At 58.4% G+C, this 10,645-nt stretch overlaps 1 long non-coding RNA gene across 9 annotated transcripts; it reads right to left on the minus strand.

Moving 5' to 3' along the window:
- Nucleotides 1-2,441: 2,441 nt before the first annotated feature.
- LOC112663540 (uncharacterized) lies at nucleotides 2,442-10,356 on the minus strand. 9 transcript variants are annotated; one of them, XR_007403602.1, is made up of 8 exons: nucleotides 9,991-10,005; nucleotides 9,929-9,959; nucleotides 9,553-9,897; nucleotides 5,938-6,082; nucleotides 4,844-5,048; nucleotides 4,588-4,681; nucleotides 3,521-3,635; nucleotides 2,442-2,842 (listed from the first exon to the last, which is right to left on the minus strand). It is a non-coding gene; the product is annotated as an uncharacterized LOC112663540 (long non-coding RNA). The 9 variants fall into 9 exon arrangements; XR_003139325.3 differs by lacking the exons at nucleotides 9,929-9,959; nucleotides 9,991-10,005 and adding an exon at nucleotides 10,107-10,356 and having other exon boundaries at nucleotides 9,553-9,700; XR_003139322.3 differs by lacking the exons at nucleotides 9,929-9,959; nucleotides 9,991-10,005 and adding an exon at nucleotides 10,107-10,354 and having other exon boundaries at nucleotides 9,553-9,652.
- Nucleotides 10,357-10,645: the final 289 nt, after the last annotated feature.

Below are 10,645 nucleotides of genomic sequence, written 5' to 3' on the forward strand. Positions count from 1 at the left end.
GGCCTCGCTCCCTTGGCCTTGGTCTTGAACTCAGGCATCGCCTGAAGAAGCCGCAGGACAGGGGACCAGCCCCTTGCAGGCCGGGTGGCCACCTGGCGGCTGGCAGCACTGATCCGACCCAGGCCTGGGCCTCCTGCTGCCCCCGGGGACCGCAGACCCAGCTCCTCTTCCCTCCTCTGCCGAGCTCCCTGCTCGCGTGGCCTCTTCCGTCTGAGGGGCCGAAGTGCAGCAGGAGGCCTGCTGCCTCCGAGGCCACCCTGACCCCTAACCGGGGGGCCGGTGGCCATGCCGTGGAGGAAGCCAGGACGGCAGGGCCCCCGGAGGGCCCCCGGCCGAGTCCTGCGAGCAGGAGCGAGCGCTGCTTGTCCTCACCTCGGGCCTCTGCCCTCCCAACCCCACGGGCCCACGTGTGATGTAGTTTGGGGACGTCGGTGAGCTTCGTGGGGTCCAGAGCCCACGGCCCGGAGTCCCGGAGGCGTCTGCGGTGCAACACGGAGGTTTTACTAAAGCAGGAGGAGCTGCTCCCTGCCGGCCTGGGGTGGTGGGGGCAAGGGACTGTACACCTCGGGGGGGGGGGCAGTGGGGACGAGGGTCGCTCGCGAGGGCGTTGACATGTGAGGAAGACCCAGAATCCTGGAGGGATGGTGCCGCGGCGCCTCCCCAGTACCTGCCAGGGGCCGCAGGTTCCAGGACCAGTTACCCTCATCCACGGCTCCCTCTGCCCGTGGCCCCGTCAGGTGCGGCCCAAAGGCCCTGGGAGTGTCCCTGAGGATCCTTCTCCAAGGCTAGCAGCCTCGGCAGCTGCAGCCGGCCTCCCAGGCCCCCTCTGGCCTCTGGCCCACAGCACCTGTGTGGGGCCCTGCGGGGAGGACCCCCTTCCCAGGCCGGGCCCCTGCCCCCCGGGTCTGCCGGCCACTGGTGCCTCCTGTCGCCCCAGAGCTTCAGGGTGGGGCCCCCAGCACCTGCTGTCCTCGCCCCAGGGACAGTTCTGTCCTCCTAGTGCCGCCCCCAAACGCCTCTGGGCCTTCAGGCTCCCCAGCTCCTGGCTTGCGCCCGAAGGAGCGGAGAGCCGTCCCTGCCTGAGCCCAGGGCGCAGCGCCCCATCCCGCCGCCAGCCCTGGGGGACCGCGGGTGGCACAGGCCGCGCTTCACTCTCCTTTGCACAGTTGCTGCTCCTTCCTTGCCCACAGCGCCCTCCCCCTTGCCACAGGGACACTGTAGGGGAGCACTCTGTCGATACTCGATACTCGGTGTCTACACCGAGAGTGAGTGGAGAGTGAGTCCTGCAGCCGGGGAAGCCGCCCTCTGCGCTCCCTTCAAGGACCAGCGGAGTTTGAGGAAGGCCGGGGGGGCGGGGGGGCTGCCTTGCAGCCCTGCTGCCCGGGGCTCGAGGCCATCACCTCTGAGCCCCCGGCCCTTCTCCACGCGGGGCAAGTCCCGCTGCCTCCCGCCGAGCCGCAAGCCCAAGGCACCAGGCGACGGCCCCGGGCCCCGCTGTCTGAAGGGACTACTCGGCCCAGGCTGCCGCAGCCAGAGGACAGTGGTCAGGACGGGGACCCGGGGACCCGGTGCCACTGAGACCGTAAGAGCAGACTCGGGGGCAAAGCTGCAGGACGGTCGAGCATCAAGGGTCCTGCGGGGAGAAGGCGCCGAGGCACAGGGCGGGGCGAGGGCGTCCCAGACCATCTGCTGCTTCAGTGTCTCCATCTCTCAGCCAGAGATTAAAATAGAGCCCAAGGGGGCGTAGAGATCACAAGAGTGAGCAGTTGTAAGCGTCGGGAGCCCTCCTGGCGCGAGGCCAGAGCCTGGTGGCAGTTAACTACCACGTGGATGCGCTCAGGGCAGAGGGCACCCCTGGGGCCCTGGCCCAGCCCCTGCGCAGTTCTACCCCGGCCCCACCCACAACGGGCCCTAGCCCGCTCCCCCCACCCCTCGGCAGGCCTTGGCTCCTGGGATCCGGCCCGCCCCTGGCCGGCCCTGCCAAGGTGGGGGCCCTGTCCGTGCAGGAAGGGGGTGGCTCCCAGCACAGTTTGGGACAAACACCCCTACCCAGGAAGCAACCGCGGAGCACGGCCCTGGAAATGTGCCACCAGCTGGGGTGGAGAAGAGAGGTCCTGAAGGATGGCTCTGGGCCCCCGGGGCAGGATGATGACCTGCTGGACAGGAGGGGGGCGGGAGCTGGCCTCTGGGGGCCCGCGTCAGTCTGTGAAGGCCAGTGCAGGGGGGAGCAGGGTCCTGGCTCACCCGCTGTGCAAACAGGTGGCCCTGACCTCATCTGGCCTCCCTGCGGCCGTCAGGACAGAGCAAAGGGGGCTCCCTGGCCATCCTCTCCGGTCTCCTCGCCCTCACTTGCACATGTACTTAGGGGGGCCAGGTTGGGGGGGTCAGGGCCGGGGCCAGGCGGAGGGCAGCGACCGGGCCCCAGAAATCAAACTGTTGGGTGTTTTACCAGCAGAATGACTTTACTTGGGAAGAGCAGACGGTCACCGTCTGGGACAGGCAAGTCTCTGGAGCCGCAGAGAGCAAAGTCTCCCGGAGAAAGGGGCCGCTGTAAATGCGAGTCCACAGAGTGCCCCGGGAGCTGGCCGGGGCGGGGCTGTCGTCTCCTCCTCTCAGGCTGTAAAGCAGCGTCCACCTGTGAGCCGTGTCTCCTCCTGTTGGCTCTGCAGCTGACAAGCAGGGTGGGCCCCGACACCATCCTACACAGGGTCCCTGGCACCGGCCCATGGCCCCGAGTGCACCTCCCGCGCTGCGTTTCCTGGCACAGCTGCCGACGCCTGGCCTCCCAGGAGGCTGACGGATCCCGCAGGTGGGCGGTGGGCGGGGAGCCAGGAATGCACAGCTGACAGAGAGACATGTTGAAGACAAGAGGGAGGCTCCCAACGTGGAGGAGGCCAGTGGAGGAGGGACGGGCTCCTCCATCCCCGACAGCACAGCCCTGGGAGCGCAGCCTGTCCATGGGGAGCATAGCCTATCCAGGGGGAGCACAGCCCGTCCAAAGAGAGCACAGCCCAACCAGGGGGAGCACAGCCCAACCAGGGAGAGCACAGCCCATCCAGGGAGAGAAAAGCCCGTCCAGAGGGAGCACAGCCCGTCCAGGGGGAGCATAGCCCGTTCAGAGGGAGCACAGCCCGTCCACGGGAGCACAGCCCGTCCAGAGGGAGCACATCCCATCCAGGTAATGTACAGTCCATCCAGGGAGAGCACAGCCCATCCAGGGGGAGCATAGCCCAACCAGGGAGAGCACAGCACCCCCACCCCTGACAGACAGTGGCAGGCTAACCAATGAGAAGCCACGACACTCCCAACTCCCAGGTGACTCCAGGACTTCTCCTTTACAACAGCCCCTCCCATCCCCCGTACCCCAATCTATAAAGGAGCATCTCTCTCCTCTGTCCTCTGGACATGCCTACGGTTTTGTCATAGCTTGCTTGTTCCAAACTACAATTTTCCACTCTCCTGAATAAACCCATTTTGTTGGTAAAATAGCTGGCAGTGTTATTTTTAAGGAAAACTTTACCTGGTGTCAGAAGTGGGACGCAGGCAGCTACCTCCAGCGGCTCTGAGGCTGGTGAGCACACACACAGGTGCCGGTCCCCACAGACCTGGTCAGGTTTGCTGCTCTCTTGCCGGCCCTGGGGTTTGAGAATAAGTCGTCTCCTAGACGTGAGCTTCATTCTCTGTTCTGAGCTCTCCAGCCTTTATTCAGGACCTGTTTTAAGGCTTTGTCCTTCCTGAGAGTACTCGTTTGGCCTTTGGTCTGACTCCTTTCTAGAGCTAGGCTGTTCCTACTGGAACTGTGCCATTTAGACATTGTTCTCTTCCCTCTAGAGAAAAGCCTCTGGGAAGTGGGATCCCAGCGATCAAAATGCTGTGAGGACGGCCTTGCCCCCACACTTCTGGGACCTCAGCCAGTTCTAGGTTTCAGAATGGTGGCCCCTCCTCGTGTGCATTCTTAACTAAATGGACTGACTCAACCAAAAGGCATTCACAACCTCAACAGCCATCGTGGGGAACTTCCCATCTCCCCAAATTGACTTTTCTCACAATGGAATTGGACAGCCATGGCTGGACACTTGTCAACACTGAATTGGATGCTTATTTTAATTGGTACCTCGAGGCTTCCAAACATTTTTAGGATTCAAAGTTTGTTCGCCTCAGTTAATTTAGAAATAGTATTTTGCAAAGAGACAAACAACCGTAAGAAGTCAACGGGGCTTCTGAGGCCTCTTCCCCTTCCCATCCTCTTTGTCTCCAGACAGGTGGGGCCACCTTATACTCGGGCCCTGCCTCTGGAGCCTTTTCACTCTTCCTTTGGCACTGGCCCTCCCCTCCCCTATACCCATTCCTCCTTCTAATCCTTTCACTGAGCTTCCCTTTACCTCCAAACCTCTCCCCACCCCTCCTCTCCTGACCCTATTAACACCTACCCCTCTAAAGTAAACTCTGCTGGAGGTCCAAATGAATGCCAAATGGCTTATGCTGCCCGGACTAAGGCTGAATTTGGAGCTGTACTGAAACAATTTCCCAAAGTGACTGAGGACCCTATATGTTTGCTGAAGATTTAACACAGTTATTCAAACTTACTGATCTGATTTCTCAGATTTGTATCAATTGGTCCACATGCTTGCTGCTGAGGGTCAGACCAAATGCTGGATGAAACCAGCTCAATGGGAGCACCCTGAAAGGGATTGAGAGAAACAGATGCCTAAGTTTTGGCAAAGTGCTAGAACTCGCTAGAAATCTCCACCAAAGGATTACAGTACCTCTTCCTAAGCCTGCTGACTGGACAGGATTCAAGCTTACACAGAAAAGCCTGATGAAAATGTTCATGACTATCTACCTGACTCTACACTGTCTTCAAAGGCCACCCTGGTCTCCCTGTGGATGCTGAATCCAACCCGGCAGCATCGTGTCCGTGTTTACTAGCAGGCTGCACCGGGATCGTTCTCTCGCCGCTAACAGGACCAAGGTGGAACAGGAAACTATGTCCACTCCGGACTTAGGGATTATGGCAAACCAGCTTGTGGGCACCCTCGGTGAGTCACCTGAAAGAAAGACCACCCCATTCTCAATTTTCTACTCTCGCAAATACCAGCCCCTGATAGCATTATCGCCCCTATACGGCATTACATTCTGGGGACATTGACCATTTGTCCCTGTTAGATCAGTGACCGTCTTCCTTATTTGCGAAATCTTCCACTGATATAGTCAGAATCCACAGAGCGCCTCCCAGAAAGACTGAAATAGATTCCTCTAAAACCCCTCTCAGAATTAATGAACATCCTATAGATAAGGAAACCCTTCAAGGGCTTACAGAGGCTCGGGGCCTCATTATGTCCCGTAACAGGCCAACAGGTTCACCCCTCGGGAAACCCTACCACTGAAGATGGAGGCTCGTCCAGGACCTGTGAGCAGTAAACGGCCTTGTCACCTCTCCATCCCCCCGTTGTCCCGAACCCTCACATTCCCCTGACATCAAGGTGCCCCGCGAGGGACCTTGCTGAGCATCTCTTGGAATTCCGGCAGACGGGGCTGACCCGGGCGGCGTCCTGCCCTCCTGGGCAGAGCGACACGCCTGGACCCACAGCCCCGAGTCCCCGAGTCCCTCTGACTGAAGCGGATTCAGATGATGGAGTGTTTCCTTCAGGCTCTAAGAGTATTTCCTTCTCTGCCCCCCGCCACCCAAAACCTCTCCGTAGGAAACAGCATCTACCTGTCACACCTTCTGGCCTTAAAGGGATTTGGTCTCCGAAGACAAACCCCCAGGTTAGATATTCCTGTGATCCCACCTCAAAAACGGGGACTGCATCTGGATCCAGATGAAAGCCCTCCCGACCGCTTAATGCTCACAGATCCCTGTTGACTCCTTGGGGCGACATAGAGGGAATTCCTCCAACCAATGCAGACTTTCCGTGGTTTCCTGGTGCTTCTCACCTAAGGGATGAAAATGGTAGAGATCGTGTTGGGTACGTGACTGCGACTCCCGCTTGGAGTCACCGAGGCGGCACCTTTCCTCCGGCTACTTCGGCCAACAGCCTACATGAGACACCGGCACGTTTTGAGGGGGTAGGTCACGATTCTGGAATATCACAGGAATATCACGAACGTGAATTCGTGAATATCACAGGAATATCACAGGCAAGGCACCCTTGCCTCCAATGGAGCTAAAATTTCAATGGCTCCTCCGTGCAGTTTATTAAATGCCGTACTTTTGCCAGTGGCTCTGCTTATGTTTAGGGTTCCTGGGCATTCCAGGCTCAACTCCCTGGGGGCTGAGGAACTGCCTCACTGACATTTACACACACACACACACACACACACACAAATAAAACCCCAAGAAAGGGCAGCCTGGGTGGCGCAGCGGTTTAGCGCCTGCCTTCGGCCCGGGGTGTGATCCTGGAGACCCGGGATCGAATCCTGCGTCGGGCTCCCTGCATGGAGCCTGCTTCTCCCTCTGCCTGTGTCTCTGCCTCTCTCTGTCTCTATCATGAATAAATAAAATAAAATCTTTCTTAAAAAAAAAAAAAAAAAAAAACACAAGATCCTGCTCTCAAAGAGACCAATAGCCAAACCTCTGGTCCAAAGGACGTCCTTCCACACAATAATGTGGAAAAATTGACCAGGGATGCCCAACCGTTGATCCCAGAAGGGGGAAACATAATACTGGAAATCCAATAATTGTTGGTTTGATAGGAGGAGAGAACTCTGGTTTGGACCAAATAATAATCCAACCGCACCAGCGATTCTAAGCTTCCCACCACTTCCCACCGTGCAAGCATCTAACCCACGGGCAAGACGACCGCATCCGTGAGCCGGCGTTGGTGGGGACGACCAATAAGGCCACCAGCCGGTGGGGAAGACCAGTAAGGCCACCAGCCCGCCAGCGCCGGCCAGCTGGTCGGGCCTGTGCGGAGTGCGGCCCACGGAACCCCCATCCATGCCAGCGGATGTCATATCTGTCTCGGGTCGTAAATATGTTTGGGTCGCGGTTGGTGTGTTTTCCCTCCGGACCCGGGTGGCCGCGGCGTGTGCTGCGGCTCACCTGCCGGGAAGGGTCAGCCCTGCCTGGCGCCCGTCTCGAGCCACAGCGGCCAGGGGCCCGCTCCGTCCACGGTGCACACGCCCAGGCCTCAGGCCCGTGAGGCACAAAGGGCACGATTGCGACTCAGCTGGCACAGTTGGTAGAGACCCCCAGCAGCTTGGCCCAGAGAACCGGCATTGGTCCAACTAAACCGGAGACCCGCCTGGGGATCCCCCCTCGCTGTCCCCCCAGGCAGCCTCCGCGCCCCAGTGTCCCCGTGCGCTTGCCTTGCCTCCTCTGCCCCACGCGAGGCCATGTCGCTGAGGCCTGCTTGCTTCTACTCGAAGTAGCTGCGCTTTGGCGGAGCAATCCTTCCACCGTGTGCCTCGCGTAATGCAACCTGAGATTTCATTGACGAGAAGACACCCCAGGAAGACGCTCTGGAAAGGCCCTTGTCAGGAACTTTGAGCCAACCCTTGCGCAGCTAACTCCCAGGGAAGAGCTCTTGGAGTCACCTGAGCACCTGAAGGAAGCGCCAGCCCCTGCCTAGCCCCGCAAAGCCCCCGGTGACCTGAAAGTAAAAGGTTTCCTGGGGGGCCTGGGGGCTCGGCTCCTGATCTCAGGGTCCTGGGATCCAGGCCCGCCTTGTGCTCCCTGCTCAAGGGGGAGTCTGTTCACCCCTCTCCCTCCCCGCCTCCCCATCCCGTGCTCTCTCTCAAATAAATAAAATCTTAAAAAATAAAAAGATTTCCTGGCGGGGCAGTAGACGACCTCTGACCAGATGCTTCCCCAGGTGTCTGGAGGCCTACGTACCTGTCTCACTGCTGCTGCGTCTCTCGCCTGGAAAGACAGTGTCCTTGGCTGCGTTTCCCAAACCCTTGAGACGTGGAAAATCTTTTTTGATTATGGACTTTTGGAAACAGTCTCATCATGATCCTGTGACAAATTGATCTTTTCAAGTTGTTTTTTCTGAAGGGTTACGATTTCAGAATTCACAAGTCTTTCTCTCATCCGGACTAGCGTCCGGCTCTGGATTCCCACCCGAAATTCCTGGCCTCTGAATTTCCAAACTTCCAGACTGTCCTATTGGATAGCATTCATTTCCATACAGTTCTTTCGAGAGAACAACACTTTTTTTTTTAAAGATTTTATTTATTCATGAGAGATACAAAGAGAGAGGCAGAGGCACAGGCAGAGGGAGAAGCAGGGTCCCCGCAGGGAGCCCGGTGTGGGACTCGATCCCAGGACCCCTGGGTCAGGCCCTGAGCTGAAGGAGACGCTCCACCGCTGAGCCAGCCAGGTGGCCCAACAACACTGTTTTAATAAATCTTTGAAGTTTTGCTATTTTTGCAAGAAAGTTCATCCACTATTGCTTCGTGTTGACACCTGCACCGTATCTCCCCAAATGCACCTGATTCCCTCCGCGTGCTCCTGCTGTATTCACCATTCTCCTCTCGTGGCTGCTTCAAGTGGGGACTTCCAGGAGGCATGGGTGACTCCCAGTTTGCCTCCGTGGGGAGAACCCTTCCGCCCTAAGGCAGAGTAAGTGCCAACAAATATAAGTCGGCTACTTTCAGACCGAGGGTCCTAGCTCAGCACCATCACACAATTTGGAATTGCAGTGTTACTCCTCCTGCTTCGTGTGATTAAGTTTTGCATTTTGTTGCCTGTCCAACTTTTGTAAAAATGATGTACTTGACACATGATCTCCAATTCTTAGGACTTGGTAAATACGGACTAGAGATGGGAAGTGCGTGAGGGGTCTCCCTCCTGACCGTCCTCACTACTTGAATGTGGCCTGAAATGCTTTCCAAGTGCTGTGCACCCCCCGCCCCCCACATGGAACATGACAATCGGAAAAGGTCCTGCCTGGCACCGAGGAACAAAAGCATCACGCTTGATCAAGATGCTTTCAAAGAATGATCTGATCCAAAGAGAGAAATGCGAAAATTAACAAGTGTAGAACGGAGGCAGGAGGCCGGCAGGGGGAGTGCTCCTGCCTACCGGGGCGCTTGGCCACTGCAGAGCCAGCAGGTGGCTACTCCTCAGACCCCGCAGGAGGAAGGAGGCTTTTCTCTTCCTGGGGCAACAGCCCAGCCCACGAGAAGCCACTGTACCCCAACTCTCAGCCCACTGCAGCGGGCTTTCCCTCTATAACAGCTCTCCCCCGTCCTCTAGAAAAGAGTGAACCTCCCTCCTGTCCCCAGGACTCGCCTTGGTTTTCTTGCAGCCAGTTTGTCCTAGGTTGCAATTTTATTCCAGAATAAACCCATTTTGCTTGCAAAATAACGGGCAGTTTTATTTTTAGGATCAACAATATCTACACATGCATACATATTAATAACAGCTTTTTTGACATATAATTCACATACCATATAATTGACTAATTTAAAATGTAGAGGTCGGTAGATTTTAATATATTCACAGATAGTCACTATGGTCAATGTCAGAATATTTTCAGTTTGGAAAAGACTGTGAAACCCAGTCTTCAGCAATCACCCCTTCCCCACCCCGTTCCCTTTCCTTACCTTTCTGCCTCTACTGGTATTTTGTCTAGACAGATCATATGATGTGCCATCTTTTATGACTGGCTCCTTCCACTGAGCATCATGTTTTCAAGGTTCACCCCTATTGTAGCACGTGTCAGAACTTCATTCCATTTTTAGGGCCAAATACCTTTCCATTGTATGGTAGACATTTTGTGTATTCATTTAGTACTTGGGGGAATTAGGTTGTTCCCCCCTTTGTTTCTGATGAGGGATGCTGCTCTGCACAGCCAGATGTGCTCTGAGAGGTCATCATCTCCCCACTGGGTGTATCCCTGGGATGGGGCGCTGGGTCACCTGGTATCCCTGGGAGGGGTGCTGGGTCACCTGGTATCCCTGGGACGGGGTGCTGGGTCACCTGGTATCCCTGGAACGGGGTGCTGGGTCACCTGGTATCCCTGGGACGGGGTGCTGGGTCACCTGGTATCCCTGGGAGGGGTGCTGGGTCAGGTCCCCCCAAGCCTCCGAGGAGCCTCCACTGTGTTTCCCAGTGGCTGGGAGCTAACTGTGTGTGCGTGGGGGGCTGGTTCCGTTACCACTTGAGTGAACCCGAACGCTCCAGGCGACGCCCTTCTGCCCCTGGAGACCCCAGGGGGGACCCGCTGGCTGCCGGCGACCCTGCAGCGCGGAGTCCGCAGCGGCCGGGCCGGGGCTCGCCCGGGGGTAGAAGGCGGGGAGGCGCCCCAGAGGGAGCCGGGCTCGCGGCGGCAGGACGCTCCAGGGCAGCGCGGACGGGCTCGGGGGCCGGACCGGGGGCGACGCCCCGCCGCCCCGCCGCCCCGCCACCCCGCCAGCCGGCTCCGGTTTCCTAGCAACCAGGCGGCATCCTTCCCAGCGAGCACTGCTTCGGAGCCGCGGCGTCGGAGACTACGAGGCCCAGCGTGCCCCGCGGCCCGGGCGCGCGGACTACAAGCCCCACAATGCCCCGCCCCCCGTCTCCGAGCCGCCCCCTGCCCGCGCTCTCCCGAGACCCCGCCGAGGCCGCGCCGCGACCCCTTCCCGGCGCTCCCCGCGCCGAGCGCCGCGCGCCCTCGCGGTGACCCGCGGTGCGTGGGGTCAAGGCGCGGGGCGGAGC

This window comes from Canis lupus, chromosome 18 (genome assembly GCF_003254725.2).
Source record: "Canis lupus dingo isolate Sandy chromosome 18, ASM325472v2, whole genome shotgun sequence".
Classification (NCBI taxonomy): domain Eukaryota; kingdom Metazoa; phylum Chordata; class Mammalia; order Carnivora; family Canidae; genus Canis; species Canis lupus.